The sequence below is a fragment of the Acanthochromis polyacanthus genome, chromosome 18 (genome assembly GCF_021347895.1).
Source record: "Acanthochromis polyacanthus isolate Apoly-LR-REF ecotype Palm Island chromosome 18, KAUST_Apoly_ChrSc, whole genome shotgun sequence".
Classification (NCBI taxonomy): Eukaryota; Metazoa; Chordata; class Actinopteri; family Pomacentridae; genus Acanthochromis; species Acanthochromis polyacanthus.
The window spans coordinates 17995450-18005107 of NC_067130.1; the positions used below are offsets into that span (position 1 = coordinate 17995450).

Genomic DNA, 9658 nt, shown 5'->3' on the forward strand with positions numbered 1-9658 from the left:
AGGGGGAAAGAAAGTACATTTTTGAAGTACATATTTCCAGGTAATTGTACTTTACTACAGTATTTACTACAGTCATTTCCAACATTATAAATCAAGGGCTAATCAGGTAATTGATTTCAAATCAGAATTGCAATATGAAACAATTCAGTTAGCAAATCACAAAAGTTGCAATTTACGATATACATTATACAGTCACTCTTTAATTGTCTCATTTGGTAATGCTTCATCACCAAATTTAAACCAAAAAAATAAGATATTGCAAATCAAATCCAAATATCTGTCAGGCAAATGCTAAAAGAATGTATATTTTCCTAAATAATTCAGCCCTAATAGTTACATTGCAAATTAAGATTTACATGAAGGAAAATTAAAAAAAATTAAAGCAGTTTATTCCTGTTTGTAAAAATTCCCCAAAAATCATGCAAATTTGAGTAAAATTTAGATTTTTTTTTTCTTATTTTCTTTCCAATGTACCATTTCATGAATGGTGCATTTGTGAGATGACACAAAAAACATGATAAACTTAGGTTTATAAAAAAAAAGTTTCTCAAAATAAAATTAGGCCTGTGTGTTGAATTGTGGTTGCTCAGATGTCTGCAAGGTAAAATACTCCAATTAGAAAAGCAAAGAATAGGAACATTTTCAAATATTAATACAAATTTTCTGCAGAACTTTAATTTTATACTATTGTCTTATTTACTGTCTCATAAATGCTAAAATAATGAGATGGTATGTAAACATGATTCATCATTCAAATAAAATACTCCTATGAAATATTCCTAAATTTCCCAGCAATGTGATGCAGTACAACTTGGATTTTTCTTCTTTTATGTTAAATTTACCAGCTGATTGGTCAGATTTTCACATTCAAATTTCGTGACCTTTTGAAGGATCTGAACACTCAGGGTGGAAACCACTGAAGTGTATAGAAACTATATAGACAGTAAATAAAACCAACTCTGCATTAATGTGTCACCACTTCTAATAGGAACAAAATATCAGACTTTTAATACTGTCCTTGCATGTTGCTTTTCATTCAGTATTTCTACATCACTGTTTTGGCACTTCTACTTTCTTAAAGAATCTGAGCAGCTCTTCCAAAGCTTTTTATATTTTAAAACTGGCAACCGTACATTTCCTACAATGCTTGTAAGAACCACCTGAGTGCATGTGAGATCACATAAAAACCTCCGCAGATGTTCCTCCCTCCATGTGGACGGCAGAGAAACCTCTGGCACAACCCCGTGGCTCCCTTCCTCCACCTCAAACCAAACACACAGCGCTTGATGACTTCCAGATTAGGCACATGACAAATCGTGCAATCTGAAGAGCGCAGCAGAAAATTCAGGCCTGTTTCACCGCCAGAGACTTTCAGTTTTTGCCTCTCAGTTTCCTCTTCGAATCAGAGAGGACTCGAGTGAAAAGAGACAGAGCCTCTGACTTTTGTTTTCTTTCACACCTGGATGAGGAGAAAAGCTTGTATCATCTCATGGTGGCAACAGCAACTGATGTAGGAGAGTGACTGATACATTGTAGTCTGAAATGAAGACCTAAAATCTGTGCATTCAAGATTGTTGGATCTGATACATTATATATATATGTATATACAAGCGGTTTGGTTTTCCTTTTAACTGGACACATAACAGCAGAAATCTAAACTAGACTACAAGGCTACCTGATACGTTACACGCCTTGAGTAACAGCCAATCAACACAGATAGACAATTGCTGAAAACTTCTCTTTTAAGGTGACACGTGCATACCATAGATCAGGGGTCGGCAATTAGATGTGGCTTCAGGCCAAAATTTGTGTAAACAATTGAACAGCGGGCCAACCTGCTGAGTGCAGGTGTGTGTTATCCATGTGTACGATATGTACGGATACCGAATGACATAACCTAAATAAGTAGCGGCGGCAGGAATTGATGGGACTTGGAAACACCCCCACAATTTAATCAATTCTTCCTTGTATGATTTCCAAAGGATAAGTCCCCATAAGTACGTAGTGGTGGATTTGTAGTAGAATCACAATCATGTGATCGTCAGCAGGCAGCTGATGTAGTGTTCACTTGTTGTCATGGTTACAGTGATGCCATGCCGCTATCTCGCAATGATAAAGAAATTTTAACAAATCCGTGGATCCAGACTATAAGCTGTATCACTGCCAAAATCTAATCACTTAGTCCTTGTATCATTTTTGATTTTCTGTGAAGATTTCATCCAAATCCGTTAGTCCGTTTTTGAGGAATGTTGTGCACAGACAGACAAACGTACACCAATCGTCACATAACTCCACCGCATTCCTTGAAGTAAAAAATGTATTTCAATGAAGTTTATGTTGAAGTCTGTATGATCAGAATCCCCAACATTTCATTTCTCACCGCAGTCAGTTCTAAATATAGATTATTGTGTCCTTGATTGATAAATGATATTGGTATCCTTCTTTATAATGAGTGTTTTATTGGTCATGAAGCTTCATAATGGATGACCCCAAGTTATTTGCAGCTAAGTTGTAGTTTTTGTCAACAAATCAACACTGTAGCACTGAAATAAGTCAAACAAAACAGGGGATGGACATGACATTTGTTTTAACAAAGAGTTAAGAGTAAACAGTAGAAACCAGTTAAGAATGTGATCTTAGTTTTAATTTTAATTGTTTCTACATTTTAACTTCATTGCTTGGCACTTTGCACATCCATTTTAATGTCTGTGTTGTGTTTTGTCATGACCCTGTTTGTCTGGAACTCAGTGTTGTAATGTTTAGTGTAGATCCCTTAGTGTTGTTTGTCAGTGACTCAGTGTTGTCTTGTAATGTTATTTAAGGACAGGTTTCTCTTGAGAATGAGACTCAGTGTCTCAATGAGATTACCTGTATAAATAAGGGCTAAATAAAATAAAATAAAAACAGATTAGCATAGTATGACTCTTAGAAAATATCATAGTGTAGCCTTTGGGATGAAAAAACGCCATTAATTCCAATATTTTAAATACTTTAATTTGCTGCAAATGAATCCATCCATCCATTCTCTATACACCACTTTATCCTCACTAGGGTCGCGGGGGGTGCTGGAGCCTATCCCAGCTGACTCGGGAGAAGGCAGGGGACACCCTGGACAGGTCACCAGTCTGTTGCAGGGCTACATATACAGACAAACAATCACACTCACATTCACAGCTATGCGCAATTTAGAGTAATTAATTAACCTCAGCATATTTTTGGAGTGTGGGAGGAAGCCGGAGTGCCCAGAGAAAACCCACGCATGCACGGGGAGAACATGCAAATTCCATGCAGAAAGATCCCAGGCCGGGATTTGAACCGGGGATCTTCTTGCCGAAACCGGTGTTTTGGCGCGAGCTCTCGCGCGATTTCGGAACGAGATTTGCTTTCCAGCGTCCTGAGATTTGGATACAGACCACAACAAAGAGCGATCGCCAGGTAATGTGGAGGTTTTCGTTCACTTCTCATCTCTAGTATGTTGTGGGACACTCATTGAGACTATCTGAGCCGGTCAGTGTGGGGCAAAAAGCACGTTAGGGCGGACTTTGACGCGGGGGGCGGGGCAGCTGCCCCATACTTTTCGCTAGCCGAGCTGCTAGCTCAGCTGCTAAGCTGCCTGCCTGGCTAAATACTGGAGCTATGTCAAAAATTCATTTCTCCATCACTCACATGTATGAAATTACATATGGAAACAGACCCCAGGTTGAAAAAAAACGAAGTTCCCCTTTAAGTTGTAAAAACTGGAAACTTCAAATAGACTTTCCTTGGTGAGGTTTAGTGATTGCACCTACAATTAGCAGAGACACATGCAATCATGTGACAGGACAAAGACACTAAAAATAGACAATTGCTTCAAAGAAAGTATCTGAGAAGATGTGATTCATAGCAGAAGGTTGCTGATGTTTCTGTGTAGTATGAATTATTTTCTACCAAAAAAATCTTTTTATCTCTAAACTGAAATCTTATTTCATCAGACATTGAGGGGTTCATGATTTTAGACCCATTAAAAACATTAGTGTTCAGAACACAGTCAACCCGGAGTCAGTTTTTAACTTGACTTTTCAAAGTCTGCCTTAAACTTCAAGTGAGCAAGAGCCACAGCCATATATTTTGATCTAACATTGTGACATGTTAAGATGGAAAACTGTGTCCTGCTGTGAACTTTTGAGTCTACTTCTCCTACAGCTTTTCAGAGTTTGACATGAAGTGGCCGACTGGTGTGGCGAACATAATGGAAAGTTGCGTGAAGTTATTTATGATCCAAGAAAGATATGTACATGGATTTGATTTTATTGCAAGTTCCTACTTCAAAACACAACACTGTTTTGCCCTGAATCTTGGCTAACAGGCCAAAAGCAAGATTTACTGCTGCACAGGCCTTGAGGCAGATACTTACAGCGACAATGAAAGCAGCTCAGTTCTGCACAAAAATACAACTGAAGACCATAATTTACATTAGTACATTCAGAAATATCTGTCAAAGATCAAGGAGTATAGATATGTTAAACACAGAGCCAACTAATGAAGTCCAATAGTCAACAGAACCCTCTTGGTCATTTGAAGTTCTATGATGGTGATGTCATCAGCAAATTCTACGATGGTGCGGCTGACGTTGGCTGGACTTTCCTACCCCGGATGCCGTGATCGAGCCAGCAGGCCACACCAACCCCAGAGCGGACAGAACAATGGAGTCTGACAAGAGACACGGAGGACTGTGTGCCCATGTGAGCAACAGCTGGTGCACCAACACCACAGTGAAAGACACTCACCGCTGTCCAAACGTAGAGCATCTGTGTTACAGGGCTCGGGTGGCTCAGGCACAGGAAATGAACAGACGGTCTTAAATACAGCACAGATTTTTTATTTACGAAAGTTCTAAAGAACTACAAACCAAGATAGGAACTACAATAGGAAACAGAAGAGACAATAGGCTCCAAAAACTCACAGCAACAACTAGTGGCCAGGAACTACAACCACTAAGACAAACATCTAATAACTCTTACTCATGGAAGGTAATATCTAGGTGCTATTAAGCAAACCGAATAACTACAACCACAAGGGTCAAGGAAGTACTACGACTTAAGAATACTCTGAACAATGCTCTATGAGAGAGCAGAATCTATTGCCAAACAAACTAACTCAAATACTATAGTGATGCTCAGGACGGTTCACAGGGGAGGAAGCCAGAGTGCGGGGCCAGGTGGTGGTGGGAAAGCGGAGACGACAGGTGAGTGGAGAAGACGCCCAAGGGTTTGAGATGGCCTGGAGAGATTTCCCTTCTTGCTGAAGTGGAGACCAGAATCCGGTGTAGATGGCGGGATGGGGGACACTACGAGGAGCAGATGGAACCAATACTGGAAGAGACAAGAACAGCAAGGATTAGTAACAGAATTAAGGTTCAGACAAACTGGCTTAATGTCAACTTGGGCTCCTACACGATGTGTCACAATCAGGCACTTCAGAGTTGTGAGGCGTCTGGTTATATTGAGGCAGGGTGTGCTTGATTAAACGTTCTCCACCTGCTCCTAGTTCAGGCTGAGTATTGCTGATGAGGTACACCTGTCGTCGCTGCTGCACTGCTGAGCCACCCTGGAAGAGAGAGAGAGAGAGAGAGGGAGGGGGAGGCACTATCTAGGCCTGGCAGAAGCCAGCCTGACAATCTGATGGTACGGTGTAGACCTTTTTATTTACCAAGAGAGCTCACATTGGTCATCATAGCCTATGTGCCACCACAAGTCAATGCTGAGGTTGCTATGGATACACTACAATGCTCCCTAAACCATCACCTATCGGCATACTCGCTATGATCGCGCTATGATTGCGGCAGGAGACTCCAATCATGCCAACCTGAAGTCATTACTGCCGAGATTCCCTAAAAATGTAAGTTTTCCAACGAGGGAAAGTAACATCATGGACCAGGTCTACACAAACATTCCAGATGCCTACAAAGCCACCCCTCTGCCACATCCCAGACCCCCACATCATCCCTCCCTGTCCCTGATTCCCACTCACAAACCCAAGATCTGCAGTCAAAGACCATCATCAAAAACAATTCGTGTATGGACTGAAGAAGCCACCTCAGCCCTGCAGGATTGCCCCGAGACTGGGGTATACTAACCCTAACCCTAACCTTACTTGCAGAGGGGGCAGACCTGGAGAGTCACACATCTGCTGTGCTCTCTTGCATCAACCCCCGCTCTGAGAACGTTACATCATCAAGGCTTAAAGTGTTCCCAAACTGAAAGCCGTGGTTTAACAGCGAAGTGCGTGCTCTGCTGAGAGCGCGGGAGGCTGCCCTCAAGTCAGGAGATCAGCAGGCTTATAAAGAGGTATGGTGGTCCCTGCAGAAAGGCATCAAACCGGCCAAGCGCTAATACAAACAGCGCATCATCAAATACAATACACAGCATCTGTGACGATGGTGTCATCACAACAACCTGAACGTCAACACCGGAAAGACCAAGGAGATGGTCTTAAACTTTAGGGGATCAAAGCGAACTGAGCACTCTGCCCTCTACATCGATGGAGAGGAGGTAGAGAGAGTGGAGAGCCTCAGGTTCCTAGGGGTCCACATCTCTGCAGACTTGACGTGGTCCACCCACACCCCACACCAGGTAGGGAGGGCCCAACAGAGACTGCACCTCCACAGGAAGCTGCGTCAGGCTCCTCTCCCCCAAAGGCTGCTTGCAGGCCTCTATCACTCCACCACTGAGAGCCTCCTGACCCACTGCTGTACAGTGTGGTTCACCTGCTGCGGTGCAGAGGACAAGAAGGACCTGCAACGGGTGGTGAGAGCAGCAGAGCGGGTGATTGGGACCACATTCCCTACCCTGAGAGACGTTTACACCAGCAGACTTCAGAGGAAAGCCAGGGGAATCACGAGAGACCCCTCACACCAAGGACACTCTCTGTTCTCTCCAGTTTTATTTAGAAATGAAATGGATCGACAGTAAATCGGTCCTCACAGAGACAGCAAAACAAGTCCACACGCATTTTCCATGGTCTAACGCTGCTCTGTTTCCTTCTCTGACAGGATGTTGGCAGCTGAGGCCTATTTGAAGTCCTCTAATTGGACTTGATGTATGCTCTGATGAGGCCGTTGGTGTTTTCTCTGAACAACAGAGTCAAGCTAATGTTCATTTTGTAGTGAAAAAGTTGACTTAGCATGTGACTCATTTTTGGCCAAATCAAAGTAAAATTACTGCTATTGATAATCTTTGTAGATTCTTAGTCATCCACATCTTGGTAACTGCAGAAGCTTCAGTGAATTCAGGAGTGCTCTTCAGCGCTAAAATACCTCCTTCTAACCCAGCATCGCAGGAAAGGAAGGCAGTAGCATCACCAGGCAGAGACAAGAGTATGACCATTTACTTTAAGGAGGAATAAGCCAAAAACATTGACTTGTTGTCTGAGGTTTGGACTTTCTGTTATTTTGTAGCATTTTTTTCTTCATTTTTCGATGAAAGTTAATTAGTCCTGATTCCTTCAGTCTCATGTTCTTTCTGTTTCCTGTTTTTTGTCTTCATCAGTGCTGAAAATAGTCTGGAGGGGAAAAAGCACCAAAAGCAGCATGAAGGTGTGACAACGACTACCAAGGTGAGTTCCTTCATACAGATGTGAGGTCTGACGGAGCAGAATGCTAATAGGGGACGACAAAATGACAAGAATACCAGAAAACTCTAAAAACCAAAACACGATACAACAAAAATGTACAGAATAAACAACGAAGTTGTGTGTAGATCATAAATCAGATTGTTTAGTCGTTGTTGGAAGGTAGAAATTTTAGAAGAGTTTCTGACTTTGAGGGACACCAGACGAATAAACAATCAAACTTTATTCATTTGCTGTTTTATTTAGAAATGAAATGGAGTGGCAGTAAACCTGTCCTCACAGAGACTGTCCACATACATTTTCCATGATCTAACGTTTCTCTGTTTCCTCCTCTGACAGGATGTTGGCAGCTGAGGTCTATTTGGACTCCTCTAATTGGACTTGATGTATAGTTCAACCTAAAAAAGAGCATTTCTCCACCTGCAGACCCTGTAGTGACACCAGCCGTCCGTGGAAAGGGGATCTCTCTTTGAATTGCCTTTCCCGAGGTTTCTTCCCTTTTTCCTGCCTGGCCTCAGGATTTTGGGGAGTTTTTTCTCGTCTTCTTAGAGAGCTTGGGCTGGTCAGGAGCTGCTGCAGACGTGGACCATTGGACTTTATTTAAAACTACTTTAAACTGAATTTGTTAATGAACAATAAAAACAAAAAAAGAGATTAAATTAAAGCTCAGTGAACTGATATTTTCTTTGTATTGCAGATTGTCATACTCTGAATTATATAAAGGTTTTACTTTTTTATGGTGAAAGACATTAAATAACTGCTGACTATGACATTTTTAAAAAATCAGTCATTTCATGCTGTGATTATTACTTTTCTGCCTCATTAAAAAAGTTTGTTTTCATTCAAAATAATGTTAGTAATAATACAAAATTAGGAAATGATTTGATGATGCGGTGGTATACTGTGTTTACATGTGAAAATGTAGATTAAGCAATTCACAGGATAAAAATGAAATTGTGCAAAGATTAAATAAGATTATAAAAGACTGAAATAAACTAAACTGATAATATTCAATAGATGCAACAAAAAACTGTACGTTGTTTTATTAAGGAAGTGACTTCATTGACTCTGCAGACCTTCGAACCTTGAGGCTGACCGAAGCTCCACTCTGTTAGCTTCACATGAGTCCATAAAGTGATTTAAATGGTATCAGAAAACTGTTGAAATCAACTCAACTCTAAAACTGACTGATACTTAGTTACAAAAGACAGACACTGAGGTCATATTATCTTGTCTCTTCAAATTTGTTAAAAGCTCAGGACTTCACTCAGATGAAGTGTTATACTGGCCAGGTTTGAGTGCACAGATTGTACATGACGGAGCTGTTTCTGCCACATCCTCACATACTGAACTCATATCTGACCTCCAGCATTTATCAAGGAGCTACAAAGGTACAAATGCATGCTGTTTGAGTGGAGTTGTTCTGCTGCTGGCTGCCACTTTTAACATATTTCCACACAAGTGACCTTAAGCTCATGTTCATTGATAACTACTGACCTCATGTGGTTATTGAGTGATATTGCAAGCCCACTGAAACGTTTTGCATTCAATTCTGTTCAGCCCAAAATGATTCATAGCCATTTAGATTTACAGGGAATTTTTATTCGACCAGCTAACAGGCTTGAAATGGCTTTCTCTATGTTGTTATCGCCGGCAAAACATCGTTTTCCGGGAGGTATTGTTTTGAGCTGCATGGTCTTGCTTGCTTGCTTGTCTGTAACAATTTGGTTTCCGCACGATAACTCGATAAAATATTGATGTAGCCTCGCCATATTTGGTACACAGCTGTACCATAATAAGACACAGGTCAAGTTCGAATTTGGTGACCGTGACCTCATTTTCAAGGTGACAGGGGTCATCTTTGCAAATGTGGTTTCCGTGCGATAACTCGATACAATATTCATGTAGCCTGACCATATTTGGCACACAGCCGTACCATCATAAGATACAGGTCAAGTTCGCGTTTGGTGACCTTGACCTAATTGTCAAGGTCACAGGGGTCACCTTTGTAAATGTGGTTTCCGTGCGATACAAGGTCACAGATGACCTC

At 41.3% G+C, this 9658-nt stretch overlaps 1 long non-coding RNA gene across 1 annotated transcript; it reads left to right on the forward strand.

The window, feature by feature from the left end:
* The first annotated feature begins 3366 nt into the window (after positions 1-3366).
* Positions 3367-8648, forward strand: LOC110961400 (uncharacterized). Its single transcript, XR_007937558.1, has 3 exons — positions 3367-3435; positions 7527-7593; positions 7948-8648. It is a non-coding gene; the product is annotated as an uncharacterized LOC110961400 (long non-coding RNA).
* Positions 8649-9658: the final 1010 nt, after the last annotated feature.